A 15,931-nucleotide genomic window follows, 5' to 3' on the forward strand; every position below is an offset into this window, starting at 1 on the left:
TGTCAGGCAGCGATGAGGCATGTGAAAGACGCGTGTCCTCACAGCCTCTAAAAACACTGTAGCTAGGGAGACAAGGCTCAGAAAATTAAAATTGAAAAGTTCATTACTCTTCTGGTAAGGTTCTATTGCTGAAGACAACACTTGCTTATGTCATTGCACATAGAGAAGTCATGCTGGTGGCTAACCAGAAACTTCTTCCCGGCTGACTAGCATTCATGATACTGGAAGATCTCTCTACCCACTTCCAGAAGAGGAAGGTAATCATCAATATCGCCCAACGACAAACACTGTGACCTGCAACAGTTACCTGTCTGCAAGATACATTAGTGTCACAGTGCCACAAACGTTATGGGAGTAACCAACCACTTTTTTTTTTAATTGGACTTGAAGCCCACTCCATGAGAAGGAGCTCACACCCAACACTGCAAAAGTGGCTAACAAGCTGAGACCAGATAGGTCATGAGTCCTAGGGGAATACATACTACTATTATTCTTCCAAAGGAGCATAGCAATGAAATGATCCCTAATGACACATTGCTATACCAGTTGATTAGTGGCAGAGATGGGGTTTGGATCTAAACAATCCCATTTCATGCTGCTCTTCTAATCAAATGACTAGAATTATAGCTTGACTTTTCATGCTTACCAACTGGATGACCAGGACAGACACCAGACATCTAGAAGCCTGCACTTCCATCTGAAAAATGGGTAGTAGTAGCAGTCAGGTTGAGTTTCACGATGCCAAAGGAAACTGTGTGTGTAGGATTAACAACTCATTAGAATTCAAGAGGAATTATTAGTCCTAAGCACATTATGAATGCACATTAGTTTGACTTTGACTTTGCTATCTATTTGTTTACTATCTAGCAATGCATTTCAAAGACAGGCAGTACAGGGCTGAAACATTTGGAGACTGGGGATGGTTGTCTGGCATCTTACTAAATATTCTTGTCCCTATCTTGATCTAAAACCCCTGGTGTATTTGCAGCAGACGAGACCACGCAACTCTAGACCTCGCCTTTGCCCATGGCAATGAGTTCGCTTCTCCTGTTCCTGTGCTCCAATATAGAATATCACGCAGAATTGAGAAGCTTTGTCTTTTTTGAACACATGATCTGGCTTCTGAAGAAGAGCTGGGGCACACAATTTTATGACAACCACAAGAATGAAGTTCTGATCACATCTCAATCTACCTCTTCACTTATGTGGTTGCTGTTTGCTCATTTTGACCTTGCAGAGTCAGGGTTCTAAGAAAAAGAGGAAGATGGCCTCCTCATACACTCCACAGAAGTGGAAAGGGAAACATTTTTTTTTTCCTTGGGTAATCCCATCTGCACTATGCTCAACAAGTTTCCATCTTTATTTCACAAAAGGTCTGTTGTTTCTCTTCAACTCTCCTGATTTTCTTTTCTTTTTTTTTTAAGGTGTGAGTGCACTTCACGCCTGAATCCTTTCCCAGTCTCTCAGATTCTTGTGCTGTAGGGCTGGGTGGGTCTGCAGTTAGCATTTGGTTGCTTGATTAGCTGCAAGACTTTGAGCTTCTTGCTTGCTCTCCACAAGCCCAGGTTTTCTTAGCTGTAGATTAAGAATGAGAATGTGTAGCTCATGGGGCTGGTGAAAGGGCTATATGAGACAATTTGTGGAATGCGTTTTGCACAGTGCCTAATTTTTTATAGGTGAATTATGTGGGTAAGGAGTAGGGCAGCACAGAAGAAAGACAACGTAAGTAGGCATAAAACACAAGATACTCAAACAGGAAAGAGGAGCAGAAAGAATAGGAAATAAGCACTCAATGGCTAAAAAGAGAAACACCCCTTGCTGTGGAGAGAGGCACGGGTGCTGACTGAAGATAAGGTTCTGCTGTTCACCAAGGACTTTGCAGTCAGAAGCAGACTTGCAGGGTTTCTTTCACTCTTATCTTTAACATCTACTCTCTCCAGAAACCTTGCTTTGAGGTTATCACGGGAGGAAGACTTTCAAGGAAGTCAGAAAAGCCATAGATAACCCATGATACTTACTGGGTGAAGAGCAACAGATATTTTCCGGATTTATGACAAGACTGTGTGTGTGTGTGTTGAGGGGTGGGTATTGACAGAAAACTTTTGAGACAGATCATGGGAAAACATTCATCCAACAAAGATCTGTGTTTTGAGAATCTAATTTTCTTTCTCTGGTTATTGTCCTGTAGTACTATGCCATTAAGATATCTTCAGTGTGGATTATTTTCTTGAGCTGTTGTAATAAAAAATACATGCAGACTGGATGACTTCAGCAAGGAACATTTACTCCTCTTGGTGGAGGCTGAACATTCTATGACTGAACCATTGGCAGAGTCTGTTTCTGGTAAGACCTGTCTTGTTCCTGTGACCCACACGATAGAAATGACTAGGTAACTCTGAGAAGTCTTTTTCATGAGGTCATTAGTCCCTTTTATATAGACTCCCCCTTACAATCTAATCAGATTGCAAAGGCCTCAGCACTAAATACCATCCCACTGGAGGCTAGGCTTCCATATATGACTTCGGGGACACATGTTCAGTCAATAGGATGGCAGGATAGATGGTGTATTAGCTTTCTGCTATAATAGTGACATCAGGAAAATAAACACAAAGAGGAAAGATTTAATTTTGTTCATGGTTTTAGAGTTTTCATTCCATGGTAGGTATGACCTATTGCTAGTCTCTGGTGGGAGACTAGCACAGGTGTCAGGAGAGGGAGGCATGTCAGATTTGTTCACTTCATGGTTGGTGTGGTAGTTTGAAAAAAAAATAGGCCCCATAGGTTCATAGGAAGTGGCACTATTAGGTTTGGCCTTATTGGAGGAAGTGCATCACTAGGGTGGGCTTTGAAGTCTCAAATGCTCAAGTCAGGTCTAGTGTGACATTCACTTCCTGCTGCCTATGGATCCAGATGTAGAACTCTCAGCTCCTTCTCCAGCACCACGTCTGCCTGCATGCCTCCATGCTTCCCACCATGATGATAATGGACTGAACCTCTGAACTGTAAGCCAGTCCCAACTAAATGCTTTCCTTTATAAGAGTTGCCGTGGTCATGGCGTCTCTTCACAGCCATAGAAATCCTAAGTAAGACAGTGGGGAAATAAAAGAGAAAATAAAAGGACAGGGTGGTGTGCCATCTCCCCTTCAAGGATGTGTCTCCAGTTGACCTCAGAGTCTACCTCTTCAGTTTCTACCACCTCCCAGCTGTGCTAAGATAGAAGCTGACCTTTCACATGCTTGCGCCTGGGAGCTGTTCCTGATCCAAATGACAGCAGATGGTTGGTACTGCTCTAAGCAGGGCACTGAAGGGAAGGAGATAACATCCACTCCACATGCAGCATGGACTCCCTGGGTCCAAATGTTATGGATGCACAGATGAAATCAGGATCCTTGCTCATAAACCTTTTGATTAGCATATTTGCAGTAGTTCAAATAAATCATTCCTAAGCTTGGTGGCTTAAAACCATGTCATACATTGGTCATCTCTTGATTCCTAGGCTCAGCTGGTAGTTTTTCTGCTGGTTTTAGTGCCCCATGTGCTAGTGGCAAAACAGAAACACTTCCCTACATCACTTGGGACCAACAATTCCTCTTGAGTTCTTACGAGTTGTTAATTCTACACACATAATTTCATTTGGTATCGTGACACTCAACATGACTGCTGATACTACCCATTTTCCAGATGGTAGTGCAGGCTTCTAGATGTCTGGTGTCTGTCCTGGTCATCCAGTTGGTAAGCATGAAAGTCAAGCTATGATTTCTAGTCGTTTGATTAAAGAAGGAACATGAAATGGGATTGTTTAGATGCAAACCTCATCTCTGCTACCAATCTACTGGTACAGCAATATGTCATTAGGAATCATTTTATTGCTATGTTTCTTTAGCAGAATAATAGTAGTAAGATTGACTATTCTCAGACACATGCTGAGTTTCCATCAAGCCTAGAAGCTGCTGAGTCAACACATGGAATATAGTTTAATTTTTCTGTATAGACCATTTTATTACACCAAGGCACCTTGAAAAATCCCCCAAACCAAGTCCCAAAGTAGCAATGGCAGCTGCTCTTTTAAATCAGTGGTTCTCAGTCTTCCTAAAGCTGCGACGACCCTTTAATACAGTTCCAGGAGGAATGGGTTAGGAATTAGAAGGAGCTGAGAATTTGTAGACAAAAGTGCCTGCCCATCTCTCATTCACACAGCGGTTACTCTTTTCTTCTTGTGCTAGTGATTTGGCTGTGATCAAACAAAGCTGTTAAAACCTTGTCCTTAGGAAGCATGTACTTGTAATTGCATGAAGAAGAAAGGAAATGAATGTTTTATATCATATGCTGGGAAGGACCTGAGCATAAGAGACCTTAGTATCTGTGAGGACCTTGGAATGACTATAAAGCAGTGGCCCTCCACTTGAGGGTTGTGACCCCCTTGGGGTCACAAATCAGATAGTCTACATAACAGGTATTTACATTATAATTCATAACAGTAGCAAAATTGCAGTTATAAAGTAGCAAATAGTTTAATGGTTGGGGGTCACCACAGCCCGAGGAATTGAATTCTAGGGTTGCAGCATTAGGAAGGTTGAGACCCCTGCTGGAGAGGCTCCTGACAGTTGAGACAGGTACATTGACACAGTTGAGACTGTGACTCTCTTTTCCTCTGTTCTACCTCTAGCTTGTTTTTGTCTGGCTGGCTGTTGCTCTGGAAAGCTTCAAAGTTCTCCCCATAAGTCTGTGCTGTGGGTGGCTCATGAGTGATTCTAGAACATTCCATACTTCTAGTATCTAGTAGAGCTTGAGGCCGTTTTATAGTGTGTGTGTGTGTATGTGTGTGAGGGTGTGAGTGTGTTTGAGGGTGTGGGTATGAGTGTGTGTGTGTGTGAGTGTGTGTGAGGGTGTGTATGTGTGTGAGGATGTGGGTATGAGTGTTGGTGTGTGAGTGTGTGCGTGAGTATGTATGCATGAGTGAGTGTGTATGTGTGTGTGTGTGAGTGTGTGTTTGAGGATGTGGGTATGAGTGTGTGTGAGGGTGTGTATGTGTGTGAGGATTCTTTTTACTTGTGATGAACCTTCCTTAAGTTATTTCACAAAGACCACAAAAAATGATTCTCTTTGGTGGAATTTAAGGTAATTGTGTAATTTTAGTAGTCTGGGGGAGAGAAATCAGAGGCCAAGTCTGTCTGAAACATAGCTCTACTTTGAAATTTTAAGAGCTGTTTAAACAGTAAAAGGGCCTGCATTTACATAAATGTTCACACAGTAAATGTAGTTTGGAGGACTCTCTTGTGTGCGACAGTATGGCTTATCACCAACACCTTCCATTTTGTGCTTTTTTTTTTTTGTGGAGGAAGATGGCTGCTTTATTTCTTTTTTTCCATTTAGAAGCTCTGTAATGCTTCTTGAAGACTAAATTCATTATACTAACTTGCGCTCCCTACGCTGTTAACTACCCAGAGGTGTTGTGAGAGTTGAGTCGCACCTGAAAGATATGGATGTGTGCACAGGAAGTCCAGCTAGCACTCGCCATTGCCCATCCTCCCAGGAGAGGCAGGGCTGCAGAATTTAGTGTGGCCAGTTGCAGTTGGAGAGTTATGATTTTGTGTCATAGAGAAGGACTGGGGCTGATGGGATATTTGATAACGAGAATGAATATCAGTCATAGGTGTAACAAAGACCTGAGCCTACCGGATGTATACGCCTCTTGGGGAAGAAGTTGAGGATAATTAAAAGGACTACTTTGTAATATTGTCTTCTACTCTTTTTTTTTTTTTTTTTTGGTTTTTCGAGACAGGGTTTCTCTGTGTAGCTTTGCACCTTTCCTGGAACTCACTCTGTAGCCCAGGCCGGCCTCGAACTCACAGAGATCCACCTGGCTCTTCCTCCCGGGTGCTGGGATTAAAGGCGTGCGCCACCACCTAAGTGAGTATAATGCACGATGCACATAATTTTAAAAATTAACCCAAGTCTCTTTACATGAAACATTAATACTGTTCTTATCTCTCAATGCTCAGACATAACCGCACTAGGCATACACAGGTGCTCCAATACTATAAGAAGTAGTATATAAATAAGTACTATAAATGAGAGCCTAACAAGCACACTTGTGAGGCTGTGTAGCATCACCATGACCAAGGCAGCTGTATGCAGATGGACAGAGGCAGATGGTACTGATTGGTGTGTCTTAGTCACTGATCTATTGCTGTGAAGAGTCACCATGACCAAGGCAACTCTTAGGAAAGAAAGCATTTAACTTGGGGCTGGCTTACATTTGCAGAGGTTTAGTCCATTGTCATCATGGTGGGGAGCATGGTGGCATGCAGGCAGACACTGGAAGAGTAGCTGAGAGGTACATCCTGATCCATAGGCAGAGAGAGAGAGAGAGAGAGAGGGAGAGAGAGAGAGAGAGAGAGAGAGATCCTCCAACAAGGTCACACCTACTCCAACAAGGCCATACCTCTTAATCCTTTTAATCCCTTCAGTGGTGACACTCCCTGGTGATTAAGTGTTCAAATATATGAAGCTACAGAGACCATTTTACTTAAACCACCACATGAAGCAAATACCTTAAAAGACATGGCTTGTGGTGACATGATGTTCTAAAATGGTGGAAAATTCTTGCTAAAGTGCTGAATAAAACAGAATACCTCTGATTTATATAGAAACATACCATCTCAGAAATATACATCTATTATATATAATAGATACATATTATATATATGGAGGTATTATATATAGTAAAATTAAGTTCATATACTTAGGTACATGATAGACTTGTAGCCTTCTGTGCTCCCTGTCTATTCCCTAATATGTCCCGCCATGCCCATCACTGCTTTGCCCGATGACATCATTTCAATCTGACTGTACCGATCAGTCTTATCATGCATGTCTCACTGCTTTCCGTATCACCCTTCAGCTGGTCCCTTAACTACCGTTAATGTGTCTCACACCTATCCTTCTTCTTTATGTCACTCTTGTCCCCACCATCTATGAGGTCTGCCTTATAACTGTTGGGCCTGTAAGTAGGCTGTTTTAATGTGGTGTTTTAGAGAGCCATATGGTCAGCACAGTGAGGGAGGGATGAGCTTTTGTGTCCAGGAATTCTGGGAATTCTGTCTGTACTGAATAAGGTGCTGAATTGTATATATAAGAAGGTAAGAAAATGTCTTGAGGTTGACATGGCTGTGGGCCATGTGTTTAGGTAGGTGAATGGCTCATTTGGACTTCCAGTAACAGCCTAGGGAAGAATTGCTGATCAATTTGAGAACTTTTTAGCTTTTGAGAAGTCATCTAAATCTTTACCATTGAAGTTTTTTTTTTTGTACAAAGTGGACCATGTCATTATCTTACGCTTCTATTTTATGACCATAATTGTTGCTCATTTCTCATTCCTCCCTTCTACTTGTTTAAGTAACTTATGGTTTGCATATTTTTTGTTTACTACTCAAAGATTCAGTTTTTTACATATGCAGTGGCCTCGTTACTTTTGGTTTTTTGATTCATTAACCTTAGATACTATCTGTAGTGTTGTCTTCTTTTGCACAGAGAGGAAAGAAATAAAAGCATCTTCTCTTGGAGTCATTTAACCAAGAGCTAGTCCAGACTTGGATTCTATACTTCATGTTCCCTCTGTCTTCTGTCCTCTATTGTGAGTCTGATTCTGTGCCTGCTTGAAGCCTGTCCTGTGAATCTATTTGTGTCTGTGTCTGTCTATCCCTATGTGTGTGACTGTTGTATGAGCAAGTTGTGTGTCTGTATGTACTGTATGTGTCTCTGTGTGTGAGTGGTGTCTGTCTGTCCCTAGCAAAGGGCTTCACTCTGTATTTATTGAGTAACATAGAAAGTATCACATGGGGAAGGAATGAGATTTCTTTACAGAAGTCTTCAACAGAGTTTTACAAGAGATCAAGTCTCTGGTTCCAACTGACCCAGATAACAAACACAATTGTTTATCAATCAATATCCATGAATGGTTGATTTCAATCTTTGCGATATATTTTAGGACGTGGCTTTCAACTTCTGTATTTGCTGCTTTCAGCGAATGATACACATGCATTAGTCTGGGTCAGGGGGATGGAAGGGCACATAACTTAAGGCTGCAGCTGTGCATTAGCTTAAGTTATAAAAGTTGACTGCATGGGAAATTCAAGGCAAGTAAGTTTGTTGGTTACATTTTTTTTTTTCCTCTTAAAGGCAGATTGAGCAAACAGGCTGAGTAGAACAGAGGGCTAACAAGCTTACACCCTAAATGACCTCAGAGAGTTCTGTTATTAACCCTGGCTGTGAGGTCCAGCAAAAGTTCGAGTCTCTTGGAATGTAAGGAATATTTTCATAATACTGCATGGCCACACTCTATTTCCTCAAGATTATTTTGAGGTTCTTTCCCGCATTTTATTTTTTCTCATTTAGTAATTTTTATGTTTTAGGAGCAATCTATGTATTTGCTCAGAACTACTGCTGCCCTGTCTAACCTTGCTGAGAAGCTGCCAGATGCCATTGTTCACCTGCTAAATGACATCAACAGCAGGAAAGAACAGGATTAGATTTATCATAATCATTTCTGATTTTGGAATTCTCAGAAGCATTTCCATTTGTGACATATGTAGAAACTGTAGTACATTTGAATGGTAGATATCATGCTCCACATGGATCTCCATTAAGTCCAACATGCCTTAAGTTTTCTTCTTTTGACATGGGAATATCCTCTATCCAAATTTTGCCTGCCAATACCTCTGTGCCCATAATGAGGTCTGGACCCTTTTCCATCTGGAATGAAAGTCATCTCCGATCTCTTTCAAGATCATTCTCTTCTGTTCCAGCCTTGGGGCAGACTGTCTGGCAGAGGTAGAGGAAGTTTGGTACTAAGGCTGAGGGTCAAGTTATAAAAGTTCTTTACTAACATTTCTGGCCAAGAGCCTTCTGAATCTTTGGGGTATTTCTTTAATGGAACATATGAAAAGACCCAGGGGACATGGTTGGGTTTATGATACTCCATTGGTGATGTGGGGAAGCTTCAAAAATTGTCCTGGAAAAAAATAGTTTAGTTCTGAAAGAGATTGGACCCTAAAACCCAACAAGTGGTGTGAAATAAGCCAACCTCAGATGTTGATGTTTCTTTTATTGTAAAAAAGAAGTTCACCAACGGGATGTGTCAAATTTCGAAAAATACATAACTCCTTAACTGAATTGTATAATGTACATATTATTCTTCCATTACTAGCTGTTTGACCTATGGGTTGCCACTAAACTCCCCCAAATTTCTTCCTTTTTATGCAACAGGGTTGCAAACACGTGACATGCTGTGCTGTCGGGGATATTGAAGCATAGAGTTTCATAGGGAAGCTATACAGGGGACAGATACTATACCGCATCACTACTAGCCAACCACAAGAAGTAGAACTCTTCAACCTCAATCATAAAAGGGTGTGTACCTGTTGGCCATTTTCATCTAGACTTCTCAGCTGTGCGTTCTTGAAGGACTGAAAGATATACGAAGTTTTATTGAATTTCTTCCCACCAATCTTAGAGCATGACACTTGACATTGAGACAAAGTCTCACGAATTTCTGTGGGTCGAGACAGATAAGAATTTATGCCTTGGCTGACTTTCCTAAAACCAGGGAAAGGAGAAGAGGTAACTTACCCTCTACAAACTCTTTAGTAGAAACACAACACAATTAGGACTCTCAAACCAAGAAAACTCAAGGTGTATAAGGTAGATTTTTGCTTTATTTTATAAGCTATATGCCTTTATCTAGAACCTGATAAATTTGTTGAAATCTAAACATTAGTTCCCCAAAATGAGTACATCCTATTGGTAATAAAAGGAAAAATGCCTGAGTGATATTCGTTGATGATGGGTGGGCTGAGTGTTGCTTGGAACTATGTAGTTTGTTCACAGTGAGGATCCATGTGAGAGGAACATTTGTTACCATACCAGGGGGAACTAAGGAGGAATTGAGAAGAACTTCTCTGGCACTATACACCAAAAGAAGTATTACTGACTTCCAGGCTCCCAAGTCTCTGAACCCCAAAGCTTAACCAAATTTACCTCAGCCTTGCCTGCTGAACTCTTGAGAACCCTTCCATATCTTACCCTGAGTAGGTCAGAGGAGTAACTCTACATGGCCATTTGTCAATAAAACATTTCTTAGCCTCCTCTTGAGCTTGTCCGATTAGCCTCAAAGCATGTTGAACCCGCAGCAAGGTTACTGGAAACGTCAGTTAGTAAATAGACACTTTACAGTAATTGAATCTTGGTGTCATACACTTCAGACCACAGGCCCTGGCAGCCCAGAGCAAGAGTGGCTTGGAGCAACCTGCGCTGACAGGAAGCAGACTCCTCAGCGGGGTCCCACCACAGTGCTTTGGCTTTAAGTTGCAAGGAGGAAAATTTACCAACCACCACCTCACCTATTGCCAGGGAGTGGGGGCAGGTAAACCATGAAGACCACCAGCTGGGGTGGGACTTTTAAAACCAATTTCCAAAGAACCATTTTGTGTTCCTGTTCAAGTTTCTCAGATTATTGATGAATGGTCAAAGTCAGGTGGAGGAGGGAAATCCCCAAGCCCAGTGATGGCGGTTAGACCACTAGGTGGGCTCTGCTGACATTTAGCAGAAATGATAAGAGATTCCTCTGCTTTTCAAGTGGTTTTGAGCTGTGGTCTCTGAATTCTAAATCCATTCCAGTTGAGTTTCAGTCTCCAGACTCCCAAATAAGAGAACCTGTCCGCTAGCTCTAAGCTCAGGGGAAGACGTCTCCATTAGCTTGTCACTGCGGTTCAGTCTCTGCGAGCCAGCGTATCCCTGGTTCTAATGGTAAGACTGATTTAAGAGGCAATGCTAAATGACCTCTGTTGGAAATAAAGCTCAGTCCCCTGTGTTCTGTGCATGCTGATGAGCTTGGTCCCATTTCTGGCTTCCTGGGGTCCTCTATAGATCCTGCTCTGTGGTCATTGCTCTCACCCTCCAAATGTGATCCACACTCCTTTCTCTCAAAACAGAAGAAGCTGCCGGGCGGTGGTGGCGCACGCCTTTGATCCCAGCACTTGGGAGGCAGACGCAGGTGGATCTCTGTGAGTTTGAGGCCAGCCTGGGCTACAGAGTGAGTCCCAGGACAGGCTCCAAAGCTACACAGAGAAACCCTGTCTCGAAAAATCCAAAACCAAAACAAAACAGAAGCAGCAAGGGGGTAAGGGAGTTCTCTCACTAGTTTTCACTCCCCTCTCGCCACTCACAGCTCTGCTGTATCATTGAACATACTTGGCTAATGTCAGCAACTTAAATGTCAACTCAGTCACACCGTCGTCAAGGAGACAGAAACCCGCCTCCCTCTGCTAACAAGGCCTGAGAGCCACGGCATCTGACCAGAGCTCTGGATGCTCCCTTGTTATCTGAGCCGCGGGTTCCCTGGCGCCCTTCTAGGTGGGCCCAGAATACAGACAGGCATCTCCTTACTTGCATCTGGCATTCTTCTTGATTATTTAGGGATCTTTCTAGAACTGGCGACTGACTCAGCATAAATCCCCAGTGGGGACTGGCACTCCAGTGCTTATATTCTTATAAGTCTTCCCTGAGGTCTAGTTCCAAGTTTTACCTTTAGTGGGAGGGAATTCTGATTATATATAATAGACGTCCTGGACGGACTACTGAGTGACTCTTACATATTCAATATATCATGTCCTCAAGCACAGGAACTCCTAAGGTGAATCTAAAGAGAAAATCATGATCCTATTAGCTTGTAGATAGATAACAAGATAGGGAATGACAGACTTGAGTGTAGACTAAAGCTGCTGTCTCATGTGCTCTCCTGGGATTGTTTGATCTGAGTGGCTGAGCTATTATCTTTTTTTTTTAAGACACTATAGTTTCCTACTCTAAAGGCCTACTCTGAATCCAGTCCTGCGCGGTAGGCAGCTTAATGATCTGCCTGGCCATTACCAGGTTCTCAACACAGAAAAGAATGTGTCATTCTGGACAGAGGATTATATAAGCCGGGCAGACCCTGAACCAGCCACCTTGCCGCTCATGTGGCTCCGAGCGTCACAATGGCTAGGTGACCTCTGCTCCGTGGTGACCAGCAGTTTACGAGTGGCTTCTCTTGCATGCCCAAGTTAACTTCGACGGCAGCTGTGTCTGCCACGCATGCCTCTTGGCCAGTGTCGTTTTGGGCTTGCTGCTGATTCGGCAGAGGTAACTCATGAGGGGGCTTTGTGTTTGCACCCTTGCCTGTGTCTATCCAGTTTCTGCTCCAAGCCATCAACTTTTCAAATGGATGGATCCATTTTAGCTTCCAGAGAGACTGTTACTATCTGCTTCCAGATTCAGCTCAGGACCTAAAAATATACGAAGACTCACTTCAGAAAGCAAAAGAAGCAGATGTGAGCATAATAATTTTTATGTAGTCAGAGAAGACCCAGAACTCTTTTTAGTGTGTCAATGATAATGCTGATATGCTAATAACAATGCATGCCAGTAAGTCACAAGTGCCACTTGCCTTTGGGACACAGGCTCACTTATTTATTCATTCATTTAGGCTTTGTACTTTCCTTCCTTCGTAGAGTAGAAGCCAGGAAAGCTAAGTCACTTGTGCAAACCCTAAATCAGTAGGCGAGGAAGACACAGCCTATCTCCCAATTTCACTTCAATTCCATGACTCATCTCTCTGTCCAGAGGCCTAGAAAGACCATGAAGTTAGGAAGGGCAAATGGAACCGTCTAAATTCCAGCCTAGGAAGTTTGAATTTGATCTCTTAGGCAACCAGAAATCACCATGAGTATTTTTGAGCCTGGGATAAATATAATAACAGTCTCTTTAAAAAACTTGATTGAATATTCATGGGTAGGAGAGTCAAACACATGAAATCTAGAGGTTGAAGATCATCTGAAAGCCTACTACAAAAAGATACAGAAAGCACAGGGGAAAATCATAGACCTTTATTTTTAAAAAATAAACCTAAAAGGTAAATGGACAGATAAGCCATGTTCTTGCATATTTATCAGCAAGAAGACATGGATATGAATATTATTGTTAATTAAATATTTCCATCTTCCCTTCATTAGTCTTCAGAGTCAATGAAATTCCAATCAATATCTCAACTGTTTTTTTATTTAAAAATTTAGACAATATATTGTAATGATGTTTTTGCCCTCCAGTCCCTCCCCAGCTCTACCTACCCAACTTCATATTCTTTTTCTCTCTTTCCCTCTCTCTCCAAACTAAAACAAATAAAAAAAGAAAATCAAAGTAAACAAATCAACAAGAAAAAAAAAGCGCAAACAAATACAGAGTCAGTTTGGGGGTGCTCAACTACTCCTGAGCATGGAGCCTACCCTGGAGTGTGGTTGAAATGCAATCAAAATATCCAGTGTCATTCCGGTGGGAAAAACTAATTTTCCTTTTTCTCTGCACATGTCAATTACAAATAGTTTCTTGCTTAGGGATGGGACTTTGCAGTTCTCCTTCTCAGATTTGGGACCCTGTCTGGTTTAAATCTTTGTAGACCTTGTGCATGTTGCCACAGTTTCTCTGGGTTAATATTTGCATCAAGCTTGAGGTATCTGGAAGACACTGGCTCTTACAATGTTTCAGCCTCCTCCTCCACATAGTTCCCTGAGCCCTGAGAGGAGGCGTTTGATAAATCCATTCAATTTAGAACTGACTGCTCCAATCTCTCTCTCTCTCTCTCTCTCTCTCTCTCTCTCTCTCTCTCTCTCTCTCTCTCTGCATGTTATCCAGTTGTAGGTCTCTATGTTAATTTCCATCTACTACTAGGAGCTTTTCTGATGAGAGTTGAGCAAGGCACTGAACTATGGGTATAACCCTATGTTGTTAGGAGTCATTTTATTGCCATAATCCTTCAGCACAATAACTGTAGTAGGTATCCAATATCAGGTTCTTGGTCACTTTGGCAGTCAAGTATGGGTTCCATGTCGTGTCATGGAGTGGGGCCTTAAATCTAATCCAAAACTGGTTGGTTGCTCTTGTAACATTTATATGACTATGACACCAGTGTATTTTGCAGAGACATCTTTGTTATAGGTCTCAGGGGCTGAAGCTGGATGATATTGATGATTAGTTTTTCAAGTCTGGTAGCCTGCTGAGTTCCTTCCAGTGTCACGGATGCTGGTCAGAAGGAGGGAAACTTCCAGTTGGGTACCCATTATAGGGTACAGCTGGCATACTCTGCCCCCTATCCTCAGCCTCTCCAGCTCAAGGGCTGGACTGCCCTACCCCCTAGCTGCCCTTCTCTATATGATCTAGACATTTTGGTTACCTGGCTCTTTTGGTCTAACCTTTACCCTCTTGGTCAATCTCGTGGCCCAGGCTACCCACCTTGGTTAGCTGCTCCTCTCCTCTCACCCCTGTCCTCACATGGCCTGGCTCAGGTCATGTTCACCCTGGGCTCTCCCAGAAGGCTCTGATCTCCCTTTTGTCTACAATAAACGTTCTCCTCCACCATCTCTAGGAGCAGCCATGGCCTTCCTTTTTCACTTCTTCCTTTCTTTCAACCCCCTTCCTCCATGTCCCTGCTCTGTCTTCACTGGGATTACAGCAGGCCTACCCTGGTACTCTGGATAACCTAATTGACTAGGATCCTTGATTCTTTTTTTTATTTATTAAGAAATTTTCTATTCACTTTACATACCAACCACAGATTCCCCACTCTTCCCGCCCCCCAGCCTTCCCCCCTCCCCAACCCACTCCCCATCTCCACATTTCCCAAGTCAAGGTCTCCCGTGGGGAGTCAGCAGTGCCCAGCACACTCAAATGAGGAAGGTCCAAGCTCCTCCCCCCTGCACCAAGGCTGTGGGCTCCAAAAAGTCCACCCATGCACCAGGGATGGATCCCGATCCCGCTGCCTGAGCCTTGATTCTCATCTGCCATCTTAATTCTCCTTTGCTTTAGAGCAAAATGTATTCACAGGGCACAAGTTCTTTTGCAAAAGCCTCTAGCCTCCTGAGACATGAAAATGGACCTGGTGATAGCAAGGTTTCCTTTCACTTCCCTGAAGGCTTTTACCCAACATGCACCAGGAGAACTAAACCTGGAACCACTTATCCAGTTAATTACTCAGATCCAAGAAGGCCAAGTAGCCTTGACCTGGTCCCTAGCTTAAGCCTCAAGGTCTCATGAAGGTGGGAGCTCTTTCTCCTAAGGCATTTATGGTCAAAAGGGATGAAGCCCAGACTTGGGACATCTCCAGGTGATAACCGCTGGAGACACCCACTGGGCCTTTCAAAATGTGCTTAGAATAAGGTTAGAGAGAGAAACCAGGATCTTTCCAGGCCTCAGAGGAGCAGAGACATTTTTACTGTTGTTTATTTCCTTCCATGCCTGTGGGAAATCCAGCTACTTTTGTAGAACATTTAGATTGGCTTTTGAGGGGTGTGTGTGTGTGTGTGTGTGTGTGTGTGTGTGTGTGATTGTTTGAGATAGACTCTCACTATGTAGCCTAGACAGGCCTTAGACTCACATTCCTCCTTTCTCAACCTCCTGGGAGGATGGGGATGTTGCTCCCACTTCTGACTTTCAGCCTGACTTTGATCATGCCATATCAGGTATACTGTCTTTTATCACGTGACCTCAGTGCTATGGCCCGGGCCAAGAGAGACTGGCCCACCAATGTTTTTCCCCCAGGAGGTAGTTATACCTGCCTCTTACCCAGAATCTTGTGTGTGAATTTAAGATGATAATGGGAACTCAAGAGGCACTCCAAGTTTATAAAAAGTTTCCTCTTAGAAATGTATAGTTTCATTCCACGTATTTAAAGATTGGTCCATCTGTACTGTATTTGAAGTATGGGTGAAGACATGGATTTAGCTTTTTCCTGCAAATGGTTCTCTGATTGCCATAAGCCCATTTCCAGAAATAATCAGCTTTTCCTCCATGATTTAAGGTCTCAGTGGGGCAAGAAGAGCAGGCAGATACATTTTAGCCTCAT

The sequence above is a fragment of the Peromyscus californicus genome, unplaced genomic scaffold, assembly GCF_007827085.1.
Source record: "Peromyscus californicus insignis strain IS unplaced genomic scaffold, ASM782708v3 Scaffold_24__1_contigs__length_46423439, whole genome shotgun sequence".
In the NCBI taxonomy this organism is placed as follows: Eukaryota; Metazoa; Chordata; class Mammalia; order Rodentia; family Cricetidae; genus Peromyscus; species Peromyscus californicus.